At 43.2% G+C, this 22,480-nt stretch overlaps 1 protein-coding gene across 9 annotated transcripts in view; it reads right to left on the bottom strand.

Annotated features, from left to right (window-relative positions):
• Positions 1-17,406, bottom strand: part of SIPA1L2 (signal induced proliferation associated 1 like 2) — a 254,858-nt gene extending 237,452 nt beyond the window's left edge. For 4 of the 9 annotated variants that reach the window (XM_049867903.1, XM_049867913.1, XM_049867912.1 and 1 more), the window contains exon 1: positions 16,780-17,042. The gene's annotated coding sequence lies outside the window, so the exon portion shown is untranslated. Of the gene's footprint in view, positions 1-4,141; positions 5,047-16,068; positions 16,749-16,768; positions 17,044-17,359 lie in introns of those variants that run through there. The other 5 variants (XM_049867910.1, XM_049867906.1, XM_049867905.1 and 2 more) reach the window with 5 other exon arrangements.
• Between the last annotated feature and the right edge of the window lie 5,074 nt (positions 17,407-22,480).

Genomic DNA, 22,480 nt, shown 5'->3' with positions numbered 1-22,480 from the left:
AATTCAACTTTAACTTGCCCAGGCTGGTACAGAGCTCAGGTTCAACCCTGGTTTACCACAGTATCCAATCCACAATGGGGGCTCAGAAGTTTTGCTGAATAAAAGTCACCCCAAATGTAACACTTGTTCCACAGAAATTATACTGATTTGTGAAATATAATAAAATATAAGTCATGGCTGTAATCTTTACAGGTACAGATTGCCAGGTCTTTCTCCAGTGGACCCACTGGGTAGGTATGAATCGCCAACCTTTCGATTAGAAGCCGAGTGCTTCACCATTGCACCATCAGGGCTCTTTACATACTGCTTAGCAAACAAATTTTGCATTTACTATTTGGTGAACACTTTCCCATATCATTAAATATTCTTGTAAAACAAGACACTTAATTGATTTAAAGTACTTGATCGTATGGAATATAATATCTCGCTGTCAACATTTAACCAGTTTTCCCTGTTAGAAGTAACACTACATTGAGCATCCTTATACATAAATCTTTTGCACCAACTGTCATTATTTCTTTGCACTAAATTCCTCACCCAAAGTCTCCACATAATTATCATTTACTTTAATACTTCTACTTTACTAAAACTGGAACAGAGCTTAACTGAGAAGATGTGAAGAGCCAAGCGTGGGGTAAGAACATTAAAGAAAAGTACACTGTTGGTTCTTTTCTCCTGATCTACTAATCTTTTACCCAAGTGCCATGGTAATCTTCAGGCACATGTGTAGGGGTTACCCGGTGACCTTCTTACCTCCCACTCATACTCAGGAAAATTGTTATATTTTCAAAAGTACTATCCTGTGAGGGATTGGAACCCTCCAATTAAGTTGGAACATTAAAAAAAAAAAAAAAAAACTGGTGTTTGCCACAGAGAAGTGCTATGCTAGGTGATGTCATTGGGACAAGACAGATGAACCCCAGACTCTGGTTTTGACGAATTCCTGGTCCGGGTGGGTGGACATGGTGAGCGAGTACTGGGCTGGACACCACATGTACTGCGCTAAGTTGACATACCCAATGCGGCCAGCAGTAGACTGGGGAGAGACACTGCAACTCACATTCTTACAAAGAGGTAAAGAAAAGACTACATATGTGCTAAGGACAGGCCCAAAGCACATCAGTGTTCTCTGACCTTTGGCTTGCGCTTCACCCATTTGTCCGGAATGAGTGGCAAGGTAAACAGTACATTTAGGCTTAATGTCTCTATGCCAAAAGATACGGCTGCAAATGCTAACATTTCCATAAGATAAAAACCTATCCTGGTGGTAAAGGCTGTAGAAGGCCAAGACAAAACAAGTAAAAAGTAAAGTTATAGGTAATCTCTAGCAAATCAGCCACTTTTATTATGGAGTCAAGATGAGTATCTCCAGATGCTAAGAAGATTCCATACATTCTCCAAGGTGTCAAACATGGAACTGCCTTCCAACAATTCTGCAAGTCACACTGAATCTCGATATTCAGAACATTGTTAACAAGGATTAAAAAGAATGAACAAAACAGAGATATTATTAACAATATAAGATTAGTAGAATCAGGCTTTTGGAAACCTCCAACTAAGTTACAATATTCAAACAAACACACACAAAAAAATGCTAACCAAATTTTTTCATGTAGACCAAATTAGTTCACCTCAATTTAGCAAGTATAGAATACGATCTTTCAGGTGCTGTATGCTTTAACCCACAGAACACACCCAGTATCTGAGCAACAGGAAGCTGAAATCATTTTGAACACAAAAAATGTAAGAATCGCCCACAGGATGAGAGGCTTGGTCCATCCAGGTCTTTATTCTTAGTCCAACAATAACAGAGAACATTTTGAGGGAGGGCCTGCCTTCAAAACCATTTTATTGAGATTATTATTATATTTGTATTTCTTTGGCATCTCCTCTCTTTCCATTTAGACCTGAACCCTGAGAAACCTTCACCCACTCTCAGAAACATTCCTTTTTCCTTCAAACAATCCAACCAACAAACTAACTTAACATCACGTGAAATACAGGCCCACGTTCAAGCGAAGGGACGGCCAGATCCTTCAAGCAACAGCATAAGCAGAAAAAGTTAAAGGGCCCTGGCTGATGGAATAGCTAGTAATAAGGGCAAAGGCCAATGTAAACATTTACCCATTAATGAAAAGTCAAAGCACACACATTTTGGGGGCATGTGAACGTGGGGTTTAGTCAGACACCATAAATCACCAGGCCAGTTTCCCTCACTTATAAGTTTAATACTTCAGTTAGGATAGAGACACTGTCCTCAGAATTTATATACACTTGATCTAGCTGATTAAGTCCCACACTGCTCTTTTGTTCACTACAAACAAAAAGATGTAAAGAACTCCCGAACGGCCACAGCAGGAGCTAAAAGCCCACCATCTGCAGCTGCTTAGCCACAGCTACTGCCCCCAAATCAAATGAAAGGCTCAAGAAATGTTCCTCTCCTCTCAAAGTTATCCTTGGCAGCTGCGTTCTTATCGCTCTGGAGGTTCCCTGGATCTCTCCATGCTTAAATTATTGGCAAAAATTAGCAAAATCAGCATAACCCATCTGTAACATATCCTGAGCAGATAGCAGCAACTGAAGGGAAATGAATACAACTTCCACATTATCAAAACACCACAATGCTCCTGTTAAAAGAAAAACCATTCAGCCTTTCCATCCCATAAAAAAGTTTTAAGTGTCATTTATTTCAACCAGTAGCCTCCAACCCGTAGTTTAGCTAATGAAAAGTGACAAACGCAACCCTATCACCAAATTTTCATTCTTTTGAGTTCTTCCTTCAAGCCATGAAATCTCCACACTCTAACCTCCGGGGAAAAAAAATTTTAAGTCCAAAGGTGTATAGACTCACCCAACTTAGCAGCAAATGAGCCTAAGTCTTTTCTCTCAAGCATACTGAAGGAATTATGCTTCCGTTTGCAAAACATTATGGCTTTTATGAGGGGAATATTATGTTTGGTATCACCAGGGCTACTATACATATCTTTGCAACCCCGCAGGATAACGATACCAGTTGTTAGCAAGTCCACTCTGACTCATGGTGACCCCATGTGTATCAGAGAAGCACAGTGCTCCATACGGTTTCAATGGCTGATTTTTCAGAATTAGATTGCCAGGCCTTTCTTCCGAGATGCCTCTGGATGGACATGAACCTCCAACCTTTTGGTTAGCAGTCAAGCACATTAACCGTTTGCACCTTCCAGGAATTCCATAGGATAAATATAGAGGGTAAAACTGAGCAAAACTCAGAGCCCTAGGAAAGATAACTGCTCTCTATGTCCACACTCTTGACTCACATTGTGAGCTGACCAGAGAGCACTTGTTCCCCCTGAAATCAGAGACAGACTCAGAATATTTTTAACATGGTCCCCAACATAGCCACCACCAATTGATCAGAATTGGCACATCAAGAGATTCTCACAAGGTGCTAGCAAACAATCTGCTCTAAGTTCTTTCAGTCTGAAGCAGTGTAATGCTAGCTCATTAGAGAGAAGGACAAACCACAAGCACAACTCTTCCCTTACGACGTGCTCTGTGACCCTGTCACAGCTCCTCTTAGAGTGGGAGACAGCCCCTGACTCCAATGGAACTTCCTTCTGAATGGCACAAGCCTGAGTACACTGCAGGCATTTAAGGGTCTCTGCTCCCAAGAAGCCCTGTGGTTCCTGAATGGATGATTACCATTATTCCATTCAGCAACTGTCTCTTAAGCCCTCAATTATGAGTCTGAATTTTAAGCAGGGGACTGGGTCCTTTATTACAGCCCCTAATCCACATCCCCAGTAACGTTTCTTTCAAAGGTACAGAATCTTGCTGCAATCCCATTATTATTAGGCTTTACCACCACCACCCCCACCAAGAAGTAAACTGAATCACAAGAGATGGTTGCACTGCCTCCAATAAAATAAAAGATCTAATGAGAGAATACTACTAGAGAGTTTGCTACATTGTCGGGACAAAGGCGCATGAGAGCAATGACTGCTTCACCTGAGTATCATAACCCAAGTCCACAGAACTGCCCCTGGCATGAAAGAGCATGCGGTAAATATTTCATAATTGAATGAACTTATCTAAGCACCTAAGACATCTCAATGAATCCTCACCATAACGTTACGAGGTAGACAAGTCTTTCTCTACTCACAGGTGGGAGGATTTTAGAGATGAAACAGCTTTTCTACAGGCACCACAGCTGCTGAGAAGGCCCCCTTGGTCTCTACCCAAAGCATGTTCCTTGTTTTGGGATCACAGTATAACAGCAAAAAGGGGCCAAAGATCACAAGTACATTTATCCTGCGGTAGAGAGGCAGGTGACAGTGAAGCCCCGACATGGAATTCTGATACCCAGCATCAAACAGAGCATCACAAAACCTGCTGGGTGAACAGAACCAAGGCAGAGGCAATGTTAATTCTGCAGTACTGGAACCAACGTCCATAGAAGGCCAGCTACACGTCATTCCCCAGGCTCTCGTGAGGTTAGGTGTGGTCAGGTCATTAAGCTTTCCAGTGTAATGTGAGCAGAAGTGGTGCAGACCACTCCTGGGCCAGGCCTTTAGATGACACTACTCCTCCTTGGGGCTCCTTCCCTTTTCCGCAAAAGCAGGAAGAGCAGATGTGCCCAGTGGGCTTCAACCGCACAGATGAGGCCAATGTCCTATGGCTGAAGAAAAAAGATGGAAGGAATGTGGCCCATGAGTGGTCTGTGGAGAAAAGCAGCCCACCTGCCCAGTCTTCAGGCTGTTATACAAGAAAGAAGTAAGCTTGTCTCTTTGAGAGCAGCTACAGCAATCCTAACCAATACAGCCCTAGAGAAAACTTCACACACTGACTGCACACTGTCTATGCCAAACAGCCATTAACACAGTACTGCTGGTGAAAGTTTTATGTTCTGTTCATGGCTGGGGAGCAACTCAGAACTTCAGGAAAGGGGCAGAGCAACAGGGTGGTTACTTAAATCTAGGATTCTATGTTTAAATCAACTAGGATTTTATTTTTCTAGCCAATTATCTCCTCAGTACAGGTGATTTCAAAAGTCCAAAACTCTCCTAATTTTTGGTTGGTCTCCTCCATATAGCATCATTAAACTGAACTCAAGAAATTTTAGTTTTAATAAAATATTACATTTGAATTAGAAATTTATTCATTAGAGATGCCTTACAAAATCTTTACTTCAAACTTCAAAGTCAATCACAAAGGAAAGGATAGGCCTTCCAAAAATAAACAGATGCATTTTCGTTTGCCTGAAGTTTTTGGGTTTTTTTTTTTTAAGTTTTCTAAGTAGCATACACAAATAAACAGGTAATGGGTCTAGACAGGATCCATTTCTTCCGAAGCAAACGAGCTCAGCTGAATGCTGCAAGCTGGCATAAGCCAGCCCTGCAGCAAGGGTTAGCAATCTAACATAAGCCCCCGATAGTTTTTAGGATCTACGGGGCAGGGTGTATGAAGAGGCTCAGTCAGAAAGTAGCCAAATCCGGTATGAAAATCACATCCCTGTTGGGAAGGAGGAGGTTGAGATGAAACTTAAGATAAATACAACAGATATCTAAAAGAAATTGCTACCAAAAGAATGTGACAAAAATGGATATGGTCTTTGAACAGGGCACACAATCAAGGTAAAAGTAAAGCAAGCCTTGTGTTATATATATTTTAAAGGATATGGCAAAACTAAAAAAAAAATTATGCTGAGTGAAAGATGTCACACGAAAAAGAGTACTACTGTATGATTCCATTTATATGAAGTTTGAGAACAAGCAAACCTTATCTATAGACAAAAAAAAAACAGCTGTTGTTGGGAGCAGGGCTAACTGACAGGGAAGAGGAATGAGAGAATTTCCTGGGGCTCTGGGGTGATGGGAACGCAGGTGTCATGGATTGAATTTTGTCCCCCAAAAAATGTGTGCATCAATTGGGCTGGGCCATGATTTTCCTATATGTTGTAAATCCTGCCTCTACGATGTTAACGAGGGAGGATGGACGGCAGTTGTGTTAGTGAGGAAGATCTTAATCTACAGGATTGGATTGTGTCTTGAGGCAGTATCTTGAGATATAAAGAAAGAAGCAAGCAGAGAGACAGGGGTACCTCATACCACCAAGAAAGCAGCACCAGGAGCAGAATGCATCCTTTAGACCTGGGGTGCCTACGCAGAGAAGTTCTTAGGCCAGGGGAAGACTGACGAGAAGGCCGACAGAGAGAGAATGCCTTCCCCCAGAGCTGACACCCTGAATTTGGACTTTCAGCATACTTTAGTGTGAGAAAATAAACTTCTCTTTGTTAAAGCCATCCACTTGTATTTCTGTTATAGCAGCACTAGATAACTAAGACAGTGGGATTACGTGGGTACATGCATTTCTCAAAACTCATAGAATGACATACTTAAGATGTAAGCATTTCACTAGATAAATATTACCTCGAAAAAAAATTTGAACTCTTATTAATGGTATGCATGCTGAAGTGTTTAGGGGTAAAGTCTAGGGAAGTATGCAACTTAGTTTGAAAATGTGTCAAAAAATAAGGCAGACTGATGAATGGATAGATGATGGGTAGAACACATATAATGCCAATATAGTAAAATGTTAACAATTAGAGAATCTAGTTGGTGAGTATATGGGTGTTCACCACACAATTCTTTCAACTTTTCTTTATCTTTGAACATTTACATGAGAAAAAGTTGGGAGAAAGTAGATGGTGATTATGTTGAGACTATAGTTTTGAAGTCTGAAAATGCAAATCTTACCAAGCACTTAAAATTACTCCATGAGACATAAAAATGAAAGTGAACGAAAGCAACAGAGCATCAACAGAAATTTGACACAAGTCCCAAAGAGACCCGTTTGATGGTGGGCTGCTCAGGTGAGGCAAGCTCCCTTTGGCCACAGTCGTCCTTCCTAACACTGTCTCTGTTTAAAGCATATATTATTTAGAATAATTTTTAAATAAATCACTTTGGTAAATGAATAACCAAAAGTTAGAAATCCCTAAAGTCTCAAAACAAAGCACGCGATCTTGAATTGCAAACATAGTATGACATGTACATATTCTCTAGACAAACAACTAAAATAGATTAAGTAATTTCATACCAAAACCTTGTTTACCTTGTATCTCTCTGTATCCAAAGTAACTTTCACTTTAGGTTTATGATATACTCTATAATCTTTAGCAATTTAGAATAGAAAGAAAAAAAATCAGATTGACTACCTTGCACTGTGACTGTTAAGCTGCCATCAAGTAGGCTCCATCTCATGGCAACCCATACACAACAGAATGAAAACTGCTGCGTGGTCTGTGTGGTCCCACACCATCCTCATGGCCACTGATATGCTCCAGTCCACTGGTGCAACCACTGGGTATTTTTAATGCCTTTCAACCTAGAGACTCATCTTCCAGCACTATATCGGACAATATTCTGTTGTGATCCATTGGGTTCTCATTGCCTAATTTTTTGAAGTAGATCATCAGGCATTTTTTCCTAGTCTGTCTTAGTCTGAAGGTGCCACTGAAACCTGTCCACCATGGATGACCCTACTAGTATCTGAAATACCGCTGGCACAGCTTCCAACATCACACCCATACACAAGCCACCATAGTACAACAAATGGACAAGCTCATCACCACTTAGAAGATACTATCCATCGCCTCTCCTTGATGTTGCTTTTGTTAACAAAATTCATTTTGGAGTTGTAAAACTTAAACCAGGCAAAGAGATGAATTCGGTTTTAGGGAGACTGAGTTGATGAAGACAGTACTATTACCAGATAGATAACTAAGAGTATGTTTTATATATTTTGCTGATCCCCCAGGGTCAGTAGTGTCCTTGCATACAATAGGCCCTGCACAAAAATTCAAATCCTAACCATTTTCCAAAGCTTAGCTCAAGTCCTACCTTCTCCTCGAATGCTTTCCTGACTACATAAGTCCATCATAATCTCATGAACCCCTACAGTATTATATCTGAAAGGAGCTATAGTGCCCATCTGTCCTATGGTCTTCTTTATGTAGAAATCATTTTCCAAAATATCTGACACATGGTCATCAGCTCCGCCACAACACTTACAGTTGAATGGTAATTAATTCACCACCCGACATGGCAGCCCGTTCTATTATACAATATGGCTGGTTGCTAAACCGTTTTCTATATTTCTGAATCAGTAACATGAGGAAGTTTGATTAGACAATAACCTGAAGGTCCCTTTCAGGCCCAAAAATCTATGAGTCAGTTAATTTACTGACTGTGCCAGACACTTACACAGGGCAGGAGGATGGGGTGGAGTGACCTGGCTCCTGCCCTCAGGGCTCTCAAACCCTAGGAGTCCTCCTGCTAACTTGGAAATCTTAGAATGCTAGAGATTAAAGAGAATCCAAGACTGTCTGGCTCAGCATCCTCATTTTAAAATTGGGCTATACTAAGGCACCCGGGGAGCTGAGTGTGTTAGACAAGGCCAAACAACCTCTCATCCTACCTCTCGTCTTCTGCAACAGCAAGGAAATCCTACTTTGCTCTGATGATATCATACAGATACTTATCATATAAAAATTACTTCAAATAGTTCTTAAAAAATGATCATCTTTCTCCTTCATCTTACCTTTTCCAAAAAAAGAGAAAGTAAAATTCAATTTTAAACATACAAATGCTTACAAGGGTGGCAAGAAAAACCAGTGAACGCTGTCATTAGCCTGTTCCATGGAGAAGGGGGCCTTGATTTACACTTCCCTCCATCTTCTCAGCACCTCTCAAGGTGCTACAACAAGAGACATATGTATGTGATAAGTATTTGTCCAAAGAATGACAAAGAAAGTAGGAAGATTAAAGGAGGTTCCTCTTGAAACCCTCCTAGGGCCTTCTCCTCACCCCAGGCTCCTACCCTGTGCCCATGCAACATCCTCTCTGCTCTACAGCTCATTTCTCAAAGAACTAAGAGCTGTGGTGCCAAATCAGGAGGGTGAAATTAGAAAGCGCCACATAACCAGACGCACAGCGACAGCAGCCATCAGACATCACCCAGATTTAACGCCCCTAAAATTAGCAGCCGGAGCAAAGTAGTTACAGCAATGATTGCGTCAGAGCTATTCTGACTGGCTAACTGCCAGTTTTAAACAAATCGTCCTGCTTTCTCTACCAGAGAAACAATATTTTGGAACAAAGCCAGCTAAGCATTTCAATGAATGTTCAAATTCTAGCTTCGCTATTAATGTTTTATAATTCATTGACAAGGTGAACAAAGTCTATATGGGCTACATCTTCAAGGGTGTTATTTTCTTTGTTGTAAGCACTTATTCTTTGGGTGAGTAAAGTACTGTGGATGAATCCTTTTAAATATTTAAATGCCTGAAATTTATTTAGGGATTCACATTCAACCAGCTTAAACAAAGATTATGCAAATCTGGCAAAGTATAAATGCAAAACAAAAATTGTTTTCTTCTTATATTTCTTTTATTCTTGGCAAAGACTCAGGAGCTAAAAAAATGCTCTCTGCATGATCACAGAAGAACCCACTCACTTCACAGCAACAAAGAATATATAACCTGATTCAATCAGCACAACTGCTACCTCACCACAAAATGTCTAGTTAATAACAGACAGGCCACTGGCTGATAGAACTGCATTTTTTAGACTAGAACAATAAGCTCATTAGCCCAACCCTGAGCCACCACTTCCCTCTTTCAGGGGTAGTGAGATAATTCCATTACAGCAACTATTCTCACATATCTGCCTTCACTCCCTTCCCTCTTTCCTCCTCTCTTTCATTCATTCGTTCATTTTAAAATTACCTTTTGAGGTCTACAATACCTTACAAGGCAACTGTGGAGCAACGGAAAGAGCACTATACTTGGAGTCAAGGGACCTGGTTTAAACACTTAAGAACTAAGATTTGGAAGATCATTCACTCTCTCTCTAAACCTTGGTTTCTGCATCTTTAAGGGGATAATCCCACCGGCCTGGTAAGGTTCTCCTTAAGAATATGTGAGAAGACATACATGAACGTTCAGGCCACAATAAATATTTCAAAACTTACCTTTAGGAATCTCTCTCCCCAATTCGTTACTATATTTATAGGTCATAAGCATTAGCCTCCCCCACTCATCTTTAAAATTTTTAAAATAGGGAAATAGAGTCATTATTTCAAGCAAACGACATCAAAACCAAACCGACTGCTGTCAAGTCGATTCCAACTCATAGCAGACCCCTGTGTTACAGGGTAGAACTGTTCCATAGGGTTTTCTTGGCTGTAATCTTCATGGAAGCAGGCTGCCAGGCTTTTCTCCCATAGATGACTGACAATGACCCTCAAATAAACAAAACTGGTGGTAAATCAAGTAATTTTACTATAATTCTGGTTCATCTTTCAGCAGTGTCTACAACTGTCATTATCCCATTGCCATCGAGTCAATTTCAACTCATAGCGACCCCACAGGACAGAGCAGAACTGCCCCATACGGTTTCCAATGAGTGGCTGGTGGATTCGAACTGCCAACCTCTTGGTTAGCAGTGGTAGCTCTTAACCACTGCACCACCAGGGTTGCAACTGTCATTCATGATAATAATGACTGTCATTATAGCATGTCCTAATATACAAATTTAAACAAAGAGGACTTAGAATGATACTCCCAATTTCATGTAACATAGGAATCAGTACCATGTCAGGATATTAAAGATAAAAGCTTCCTATCGTATAAAATTTAAAGTACACTTACCACTTGAAATTTATTCAGGAATTCAGAGTAACATAGTACTTAGACCTACTACATTTAAGGCATAAAATAGTCTAATATACTTTGCAATCCTCAACTTAAAGGTGCTAAGTCAACAAAAAGTCTACTATATGCTTCTGATGATGTTTTTAAAAACCATGACTTCTTGTAGAAATTGTAATTCCTAACAGATCCAGAGAGAAAAGACTACAGGTACTGTTGTACAATTCAGAAACCATTTCTTTTCAGTTATCTTTATTAATGCGCCCAAACCACTTCCCATGAGACTGTGCAGTCACGTGTGACCAGACTTGGAAGCCTGGGAAAGGTGTACACCACACTCTCTCATGAAAGGAGGGACACACCCCAGGGTGCCCAGACTCCCCAAAACCCCACCCTTCTGAAAGTGGCTATAAAGGTCTTGATACAACTCCATTTTAAAACCCTCTTCAAAAACTACTTCTATATTTTTACCATCTCCATAAGAAGAGTTCAATCAAAGGTCATTTTAGATAGCCTGGAAGAGATATGAAATGAGGTATAAAATGTTCAGACAGATAATTTACAGTAGAAACAATTAGAACTTGAAGATAAAACTACTTAGTTCAACAAAAGCCAAGATACAAAATTCTTTCATGTTGAATTCCCCAACTCTCAGTCATTCCATTAGCAAATATATTGTTGAATGCCATGTGGCAAAAACCATTTGGGGGCAGGGAATACAGTATACTGTAAACCCAAACTGGCCCTGCTCTTATGGCATTGACATTCTACTGAAGTGAGACAAAAGATAAACATACAAAAAGTAATAATCAATATAATGTCAGGTAATCATAAGTGCCATGGATCAAAATGGAGCAGAATGAGGGGAGACAGTGCAAAAGAGGGTGGGGTGGGTGCTGCTAATTTGGATCAGACATTTCGGCAGATACTGTGCATTGTTGCTCTCATCACCCTGTTCCAGCCAAATAAAAGGTGGAAAAGTTAAACATTGAATTTCCTAGCCTCTCTTGCTCCTAGGGACGATTCTGGCCAATAAGATACAGAATTACACTGTTAATCTGCACTTTTAAAGGTGCTTTTATTATCTTGGAAGTTCCCAAAAACCGCACTGGAAGAACCAGTTAAAATAAAACCAAGCACAATAAATGTTAGGTCTTGCAATGGCATTAGTACAGGGATGGGGAAGATAAGACTTAACAGGCAGCCATGTGATTAAGGGCTCAGCTGTTTCAGTGAACAGGAGACTCACTGAGTCAGGGGGAATGAGGCCACCAAAACAGTGAATGCAAACTTGGACTACATCAAAACAAGCAGGAAATGCAAAGACAAGAAGGGTACCCCTTCCCTACACTGGTCAAGCTGCACTAGAAGCACTCAGTTCTAGGCCAACTTTAACAGCTATTGCTCTGTGAGTAACTGAAACACCTCTACTAAAAGAAGGATTTATTCTGTAAACCACAAAGGGAATAGAATTCAAAATAATAGGCAGAATTAGATTTCAATTCTATATATCAAAAAATTTTTCCAATCGTCAAACACATCAAAAAGGTAGAGCTTTCCATTACAGAGATGTTCAGGTATTCCTAAGAAGACCACTAACAGATCATATAAAGACAATCCAAGCAACAAAGAAGCATTAGTTGGGCTGTGTCAGTGCTCCTTGGAAACTGTATGGGGCACTTCTACTCTGTCCTATAGAGTCACTATGAGTCAGAATCAACTCAAAGGCAAGGGGTTTGGGTTTTTTTTTTGAGGGGGGGTTAGTCCTTACTGGTGTAGTGGTTAAGTGCTATCGCTGCTAACCAAGAGGTCGGCAGTTCGAATCCGCCAGGCGCTCCTTGGAAACTCTACGGCGCAGTTCTACTCTGTCCTATAGGGTCGTTATAAGTCGGAATCGACTCGACGGCAGTGGGCTTGGTTTTTTTTTGTTGTTGTTACTGAAGTTTTCACTGGTCCATGCAACAGGACAAAGTGTCTGTGTGTGTGGGTATATGTGTACGTGCGGGGGTAATTCTCTGGATGGGGAGAACTTTCCTTTAGTCTGACAGCATGCACATCCCCTCTCCCCCTTTTCTTAAATGCATTTTGATATTTGCTTTGTTAATTTCCAATATACTTATAAACCAAAAAACCAAACCCGTTGCCACTGAGTCAATTCTGACTCATAGCAAACCTATAAGACAGAGTAGAACTGCCCCATAGGGTTTCCAAGGAACGGCCAATGGATTCGAACTGCCGAACTTTTGGTTAGCAGCCAAGCTCTTAACTGCTGTGCCACTAGGGCTCCAATGTACTTATGCAGCAGTATTAAAAGCTGACAAATAACAATTCCTAAAATTCGCTTTGGTTTCCAAAAAAGTATACGAACAACAGTAAGGGAAAGCCTAAGGTCCCTTATGGGCCAGAGATGCCATGACATCTAGACTCAACTTACTGCATATTCTCTTCTTTCCTATCACTCAACTTGACTAAACAGTGTTGTACAGGGAAAAAAAAATTATCAAGGAATTGCATTACAAAGAAATATGAAATCCCACAAGAAACAAAGCCTCTGCAGTGGATCAGATATGGCTCCCTTAGACCACTGCTGCTCTTTGAAGACAAAGTTTGTAAACCAAGTTCAGAAAGGATCAAAACAATTTATTTCTGAAGTTGTGAGGCATTTAAATTCCTATTACATTGTTATCCCTCCTTTAAAGGGGTCACAGCTGAACGTGTTTAGAACAGAAAAGCAATTTCTGAATAATCGCTTCCAAGGTTAAGTAGCTGTAACTCTCTTGAGTGTTCATATACAAACTTTCAAAACAAAACAAACCCACTGTCGCTGAGTCAATTCCAACTCATCTACAAACTTGCTCATCTATAAAATAGAAAAAATCCCATTTCATTTTCATTGCTCATATGCATTTATTTTAAATGATAAACAAATCTAAAACTTTGGTACTGAAAGGATCATAGAAATACTTTAGCCAAACTCACTTATTTTAAGATGAAGGAAGTGAGGCTCAGAAAGATTAACTGGCTACTCAAAACGTTATTTAGTGATCAGGCGGTACAGTCAGGGAACTGGAGGTTCCTTTTTGCCAGCCTGATACTCTTTCTACTCACCCTGCAAGGGAACTGTGTACATTAATAGGAGAAAATCCAGAGCCTCCTGTATTCTTCAGGACTGTCCTTCACATGTCATTCAAGTTCAAAAAAAAAAACTTTGCTTTTCAGTTCACAGTAAGCAGGCTAAATTTTCTTCAAATTTAGTACGTCCTTTGAAGGGATATGTAATCCTACACCACCACTGTAAGTGGATGATAAGTTCAAAGACTCAATGCCTTCCTAGATCTCCAAAACCTTGCACTTACCAATTATGGCTGTGCGGAGGGAGGGGGCTATGTCCACATAAACACATAGTTCTTTGCAAAGTGTGCAGTAAACACAACCCTCTTAAACTAGTTTTGATTTCCAAACATAGCACTTTTAAACCAACTTCAATTACCAAACAATTGCCATTTCAGGATGGCTCACTAGTATTTCTCACTTTCAGGAATACATAAGCTTTCAAAATGAATAACCCATTCCCCTTTCTGCCTCAGGTAAAAAGATCCCCAAGGTGGACAGGTGTTTACGAAGATCAGGTATCAAGGAACCTTCAAGATACCATTCTAGTCTTGAGGGGGATAAAAAAAAAATAGACATTTTTAACTGCAATAAGCATCATATGAACCAAGTCGGGACGATGTAATAACTCCCCCACTAGGCTAAAAGTTATATTCCATAAAATTAAAGCTCTTCAAAAAAGTCTAACATTTAAAAACATAAAAAATACTTATTGAAAAAGATGTAAAAATACCATGGGGGGAAATCTGTGGTTCATACTCCAAAGCCAGAAGCTCCACCCCCGAACCAGTAATTTCCCTCTCGCTTTATTTTCAGGACCCAATGCTTACAATGCTTCTTATCCCAGTTCATTTCACCCCCTCTATAGGTAGCATGTGGGTACTGATGAAAAGCTGTTCCTGATTTCATTTCCTACTTCCTAGATGCTTTCTTTGTAGTTGTTGGGATTTTTTGTTTTGTTTTTCCTTCAGCTAGTTACGAATACACTCTCTAATTCAGAACAAACATATAAATTCAACATGTCACATAAGAAGCTGGGCAAGGCACTCAATGGCTTATACTTTCAAAATACTTCCGTAGCTTGTAAGTCTGCCTACTTAGGCAAGATTTGGACAGGCTGCCAAGGTCTTGCTTTAGAATAAAAGTACTTAAAAACATGACTGGAAACTTCTTGGTGCTGAAATGGCCAACTACAGGCTATTGTACTTCTCATAAAAGGTTGTGCTTAGGAATGAAAAAGCAAGTATCAGGCAAGTGGAGAGAAGGAACTAAAAATGTCCATAACCCAATCCTTGGTATGAATCATGCATATCTCTTTTCCCCTAAACCCATCTTGAAATCTTTAGGAGTCAATGCAATTTGCATGCAAAACTGAAGAAAGATTGCACTTTTCCATGAATCCATACTCTTCTGTGCTCTCTGAGTCACACAGTAAACACACCAAGCAGAAAGGTTTTCTAAACAGAGTTACAAAACTCACTGAAGAACTGTGAATTCCTCAAATAAGCCCAAAACGTGAAAAAAGTAAATACATGACTAAGTACAGAAGCCAAATTGTCTCTTGAAATTCATCTTTTGGAGTGACAGAAATGATAGGCCACCATTTGATATCTGCATAGGTATCTGTTTGTATAGGTTTTATAGGGAAGTAGTATACTTCAAGTAAAGCCACAGTTTTGGAATTTTTTTTCTCCTATTACAAATTCTAAGACTGGAAAAATTACAACCTGAATTGCAGACATAGACAACTCAAAAACACAGTTTACTAAATGCCTGTCATAAGAAAGCCATCTAGTGTTAACGTTTAGAAATGAAAACTGCAGACAAAAGAGGCAAAGAAAAGGAAAATCAGTGACTATTTTAAACTTAATGAGCAAACCCGGGAGAATAACCAAGATTCTTTGTTTGGGGGGAGGAGGGGGAAAGCCATCCTTATCAAAGCCAAGTTTAAATGTAAGCAAAATCCAAATGTCTCTACTTTTAATTTCGCCAAAAGCTTATTTTGGTAAACACAATTCTGTGACCAACGCACTTGATTTTTCCAGCACTCACGCTGGAGTCATCTTGGGCCGAATTAATTTAACTGAAGCAGGTTAATGATGACAAATATCTCCCAGAGGAGTAATACCAAGTTGTTTCCTCCTCCCAAGAAACATCGGCTCTCGCTTGTAGTTGATGAACCGAAATTGATTCCTCGGGTTTGCATCGAGGCTGAAAATTAACCTGTAGGTGCTCTTGGTGATATTCCCAAAACGTGGTAAAACTACCTTCAGTAATATAAGGAGACTGTCCCAGGAGCGGAGAAGGCAGCAAGGCGGAGAAATTAGCAAAGCCGGCGAGCCGCAGGGACTGGAAGAAAGAACGTCCTCAGAAGCGCGCACAGTGGCGACTGGGGATCTTACAAAGACTGATTCGGGTCCCGGGGGAGGATGGGGGGAACCCATCAGGCGCCCAAGCGCGCGCTCCGGGTGCACGTCTTTAAAGAGGATACACCCTGCAGCAAGTTAGACAAGTAACCCCAACTGGTCGGAGGGTAACCGCGCCTGGCACCTTTTTGTCTTTTCTTTTCGAGTCTTAGAGGAGTTGTCGGGCACCAAAAGCAAGGTTCTTATTAGTGCTAATGTCACCAAGACGGGAATAGCCTTTCAGTCGATCAATAACTTTGAGGAACGAGTGGGGCGGCTCCCTCTCCATGTGAGAGCCTGGCCCCCCGCTGCCCGGGGCCGCGCAGACACCCCCACTCTCCGCGCTCCCTCCCCCGCGTCCCGGCTTCCGAGGCCCCCGCCACGGCGCTCAGGACGCCACGCGCGTCAGCACCCTGCCGTCGCCCCCAAAGGCCCCCAGGGCAGCCGCTTCGCCTCCAGGGCCAGTGCCCGCAGAGGCTGTCCCCCAGAGACACGCCGGGGCTCCCGAAAGGCCCCTCCGCCCCCTCGCTGAGAACAGAAGCTGGCCCCTTTCTCCTCTCACCCCAGACGCACCACGGAGACGCGTCCCTCCAGAACCTGCTACAGCCCGGGCGCGCTGGGCAGCAGAGATCCGGGCAGCCGCCTCGGAACCCGCCGCTCCCCCGAGCGCCCCATCGCCGCCCGCTCCGGCCCTGGACTCTCCCCCTCGCGGGGCAGCGGGCTGAGGGCTCCGGGCTGCGGGCTGCGGGCTGCGGCGGGCTCTCGGCGGCCGGCCGGGTCTCGCACTCACACGCGCTTCCGCGCCTCAGCACGGCGCTCCGCTCGGCTCCTCCCGGCTTCACCTTCTGCGGCGCTGGATCCAACACCGCCCGCCGCCCGCCCCAGGCAGCAGCGCCCCACCCCCCGCGGCCGCCCATTGGCCGCGGCCTGCGGGCCCCTCAGCCTGCGCTTACGGATTGGCCGAGCGTGCCGTCCGTCTCTCGCTGCCGCGGGGCTCGGGACGCAGCCGGCTCGCGGTTCCCAGGCCAGCGGCGCCGGGAGCCGCGTGTCTGGGAGGGGAGCCCGAGCGCGCTTTTGGCGAAAGGGTTACCGGCTGCTGCGCCGGCGGGTTGAGAGGGGAGGGTGGGCGTCGGCGCCCGCAGGTGCTGCTCACCTGTCTGCGGACTCCGAGACGAGCCTGAGCTTTGAAGTGAAGCCATGGCCTGTGTATCAGGACTCGCGCGCTCTCTCAGGCAGGAATAAGTTCCACGCCGAGCTTGGCGCCGTCTGCTCCGTGCGACGGCGAGCCGGCAGCGCCCCACCAGGCTCCGAGCCGAGCGCCTGGCCGGACCCCGCCGGGCCTAAGCCCGCCGTCCGCGGAGCGAAGCAGCCGCGCCGGCTGGCGCTGGCGTCCCAGCACGGAAGCTGCGCGCCCCTCGGCGCCGAACTGCGGCGACCATCGCGGGGCTGCGGCCGAGGAACCGCGGGGCCGGACCTGCCCGGGACAGCGTGAGAGCGCCACGTTAGGGGCCACCTTCAAAAAGACCTCGTCAGTTTGCTCGGAAGAGGGCTAGGCGGTTTGGCGACCAAAGGGACGGCGAACGAGGTCTCAGCAGGCCAAGCCCCGAGGTGTGCCCGGCCGGGAGGAGCGCCCCGACAGCCGAGGCGGCGCCCCTGCCCCCGGGGCTGGCGGGAGGGAGGGGGACGCAGAGAGGCGTATGAATAAAGAGGATGTGGCGAGGTCTGGTGGGTGCCGAGTGCGCAGACTGCGGCTGGAGAGGGTACTTTTCGGAACCGGGAGAAGCCTGGAGAGGCTCGCACCCCGCAGCCCCAGGCCCAGCCCGCGTCTGACCACCTCGCTCTCCCGACTTCTACCTCTACCAGCGGGAGGAGTGTTTGATCTTTATCTCCTCGAGGAGGAAATGAACTTCTTAGCTATCTTTTCTACTCTCCTAGGAAATGTTGATCACGTTAAAGGAAGTATTACCTGAAAACATTGATGTAAATTGCTTGACTCTTGAATTAGTTGCTGAAAGATTAAAGGATCTCCCAGGAATCTTTTAAGCTAGATAGCGTCGTCTCTGCCTGAAATGGTACGGTACTGGCTTAGGTGGCCTCTCACTTAGTGGCACAAAAGGTTAAGCGCTTGCGTACTGACCTAAAGGTTGGCGGTTCCCACCTACTGAGGGGCACCTTGGAACAAAGGCCTGGTGTTCTGCTTTTGAAAGGTCACAGCGGTAAAAACCCTATGGAACAGTTCTATTCTGCCACACATGGGGTCGCCATGAGAATTGACAAGACTGCTTAATTACCTTCCAGCCACACCATAGCATTTGCAGAGCTGGCTTTACATTTTCGAGCTCCTGGGCTTTGTTTCCTTCCCAGAGATGGTGGTGGCAGGATTCAGGGCTTGCAGTTCCTCCCCTTCAAGCGGCGAAATTCTTCCTTTAGAGATAAAGCTGCCTCTACCTCCCTGTCACAAACACCTCCTAGAACACAACGCTTTTAAAAGTTAAATGAAGAAGGCCCTTCCCAAGCTATATTTTTCTGTATTCTAAAAAAAAAAAAGCACGTATATATTATGCAATCTTTTACATCTGTTTTAAAAATATATAGAATGGGTATAATAAAACATGTCAGAGAGGGATACCACCCTATGACAAAATTTCTGAGTTCTACAGGTTTTGATGAGCTTCCCAGTTGTTGCCCCATTATCAGCATTTATACTGTTAGCATTTAGTCATTCAACAAACGTTTATAGAGATGCAGTGGTGCAGTGGTTAAAGAGCTTGGCTGCTAACTGAAAGGTCTGCAGTTCAAACCCACCAGCTGCTCTGCAGGAGAGAGTTGTAGCAATCTGCTTCCGTAAAGGTTACAAGGTTACAGCATTGAAAACCCGATGGGGCAGTTCTACCCTGTCTTGTAGGGTCATTATGAGTCAGAATTGACTCAACAGCAACGGGTCTGTTTTTTTGTTTCTTTTTTTTTCATTTTGGTGATGTTCAAAACACTGCTTGGTGCTGCTGATATAAAAATGTGAAGGACATGGCCCCGGCTCTTCAGAAGCTCACCATCTCCCACATGTAGTTACTCATGCATTTTAGATTAGAGATGGTAGAGGTATGAATAAATCCAACAGGAGCATCCATGAAGGGGCTATTCCTTGGGAGCCTAAGGAGGACACACTTTCCTTCATAATACACGATCACAGTCTTTCTCACACTTGATGTCATTGTGTATTTCATCGTCTTCCCCACTGTCCTGTAAGCACCATGAGAAAAAGAACCATGTTTTTCCCTGCATTATGACCCCTAACTCAGCAACTGTCAGGCGCATAGTAGATCCTGAGTCAATCGCAATGGGTTGTCATTGATGTGCCTCCTGCTGCTGCAGCTGCAGTTGTCCTTTGATGTGTTTCTTAAGTGTCTGATACATAATAATCTTATGCAAGCTGGCACAGACACTTTTAAGGACTATGTGAGCCACAATTTTCTTCTCTCCCACCTCACCATCCCTCTTCTTGTGTTTTGCAAACTAAATTGAAATATCTTAAACCTTTACCCAAACGTCCCTGGGTAGTGCAAATGGTTTCCACTCGATTACTAAATGTTGGTGGTTCAAACTCACCCAGCAGTGCCACAGAAGAGAGGCCTGGTGGTGATCTGCTTCCATAAGGATTACAGCAAGAAAACCCAACGGAGCAGCTCCACTCTAACACATGGGGTCGCCTTACCCTGCTACCTAAGTTCACAACATTTTTTAAAAATGCTTGTAATTGGTTGTGCAAAGTAAATGACTCTATGCATGTAGCAAAGCCCACAAGAGCTATTGGCTTTCCCAGCATCCTAAGTCATATGCAGCCCTCCCCTCATCAGAATGTTCATGCCCTCAGCAAACATTGACTGAGACCCTGTGGCACACCTGGACAGTGATTCAACAATGGTCATGCAGTGGAGGGCAAGACCCACGAGGTGTCTACTCCATGGCAAGTTGTGGGACTGTCAACAGACAGTTCAGGAATGATTCTGAACCTTCTTCACCAAATGGAATAATCTAGAAATACTAGAATATTTCCGTTCCAGTAGACCTCTCGTTTCTTGCCTCTTCAGAGAAGGGTAAACAGCTTTAAACTTAGGGCAGAGAATGCGGAATTGCGGCATCTGTTCAGACATCAATTCATCATTTCAGCTTTAGGATATCTTAAACCCCACAAAAACTCTTCTTCTACTAAAACTATAAATTTTGCTGAAATTTTAGAGGAAAATATCAACTATGAAGTGCTAATTGTATTTGCCTAGAAACTAAAGCTAACTATCATATGTTGACCTTCTCACTTTCACCTTCCTCTCCCCTTGTTCTCTATTTCTCACTTTCTGTTCCTATGAATGTCATCATGCTCTAACCAAACAACAACAAAAAAACCCATTGCAGTTAAGTCAATTCTGACTCATAGTGACCCTATATGACAGAGTAAAAGTGTCCCATAGAGTTTCCAAGGAGCACCTGGTAGATTTGAACTGCCAACTTTTTGGTTAGCAGCTGAACTCTTAACCACTACGCCACCAGGGCTTCCATCATGCTCTATGGGGTTCCTAAGGAAATAGACTCCAGGATTAATTCTGTTTACAATTCCGAATCAACCCCTTCTGAAGTAATTCAACATCAGCCTTACCTGTTTTTCTCTAAAAGGTGTAAACAGGGACATAGTTCAAAGAAATACTAGCTGACTATTCCGTTCCAAAAAAAAGGAGCTCTGGTAGCACAACAGTTGAGCGCTTGGCTGCTAACATTGGTGATTTGAACCCATCCAGCAGCTTCACGGGAGAAAGACCTGGTGATGTGCTCCAGTAAAGATTGTAGAATTGCCTCTTGGGGTTTTTTAGGCTGTAGGTTTTTTTGGGAACTGATCGCTTTGTCTTTTCTCGTGCAGAGTGGCTGGTGAGTTGGAACCACCAACTTTTTGGTTAGCAGCCCAGCACTTCACCACCAGGGCTCTTTTCAGTAAAGATTACAGCTGAGAAAACCCTATGAGGCCGTTCTACTCTGCCACACAGAGTTGCGATGAGTCAGAATCGACTCAACAGCACAAAACAACAACAGCCTTTGAATTTAGCAAAACGGGAGTTTTATTTCCTTGACACCAAACCAAAACCCACTGCCGTCGAGCCAATTCCGACTCATAGCAACCCTATAGGACAGGCTGGAACTGCCCCACAGAGATTCCAAGGAGTGCCTGGCAGATTCGACCTGCTGACCTCTTGGTTAGCAGCAGTAGCACTTAACCACTGCACCACGGCACCACCAGGGTTTCTTTCCTTGACACAGTAATGAAAAATTCTACTTACAGATGATACACGTATGTTCTAATAAACCTAAATGGCTGTCTAAGTTAAATAAGGGTTTATATTCCCACTCTTACTTCCTCCTTCCCTTTTCTACTACAGTCCCTCTTTTAAAAAGTATTTCTTTTCCATAAAATGAACATTTATAATTTATAACAAATAAATATCGATTCTATACTACATTCAGGACGTTATATTAGACCCAAAGGACTCAAAGAGATACCGGCCAGGGTATGTGAATTTCATGATAAGGTGCAGAACTTAGAGCAGGTGATCAGGATCACCAGTAAGTGGCACACACAGGGGGAGCAGGACAGCTGACTGGCAGTGGAGCAAAGCTTGGGCGATCATCGAAGGCTTCACCAAGAAGATAAACAGGAAAGAGAGAAAAGGGCATGCCGGCAAGAGGACACACAAGGCACAAAGGCACAGGAACAGATTGCAAGGCATGTTTGGGAAGTAGCAGTGCCTTCTGGCTAGAGCACAAGGCTTATTCATTCATATAACAAACACTCACACAGTGCATAGTCCATGTCAGGTGTTGTTTTCTCCATAGAGGGAAAATTCTCATCCTTGGACTAGCAAGTGGGCATCGCTTTGTTTTGTTTCAAAAAGGAAACCTCTCACAACAGAAACTTGTTAGGATATGGTCCTGTGAAGTAAAATAAGAAGGGCCACATCCTGATGCAACTAAAATAATAATAGTAAGAGGGGGAAGAACTGCAGCTCCAAGAGGCTAGATTACCGGCCCTGGTCTTGTAGCACACCAGTAGTCCTGATAAAAATAAACCATGTGCTCCTCTTAGAATGAAAATCAGTAGAATCATATAAGAGTTATTAAATAATGTGCTAAATACCACATACTAGCCATAGGAGCATAAGAAGAAGTTCATCTAATACAAAAGCTCAAATCAGCAAGTACTTATGGAGATACTGTATGCTCACTTTTGATG

This window comes from Elephas maximus, chromosome 24 (genome assembly GCF_024166365.1).
Source record: "Elephas maximus indicus isolate mEleMax1 chromosome 24, mEleMax1 primary haplotype, whole genome shotgun sequence".
Classification (NCBI taxonomy): domain Eukaryota; kingdom Metazoa; phylum Chordata; class Mammalia; order Proboscidea; family Elephantidae; genus Elephas; species Elephas maximus.
Note: the sequence above shows the minus strand (reverse complement) of the source record. Positions and strands in the feature narration are given on the sequence as shown.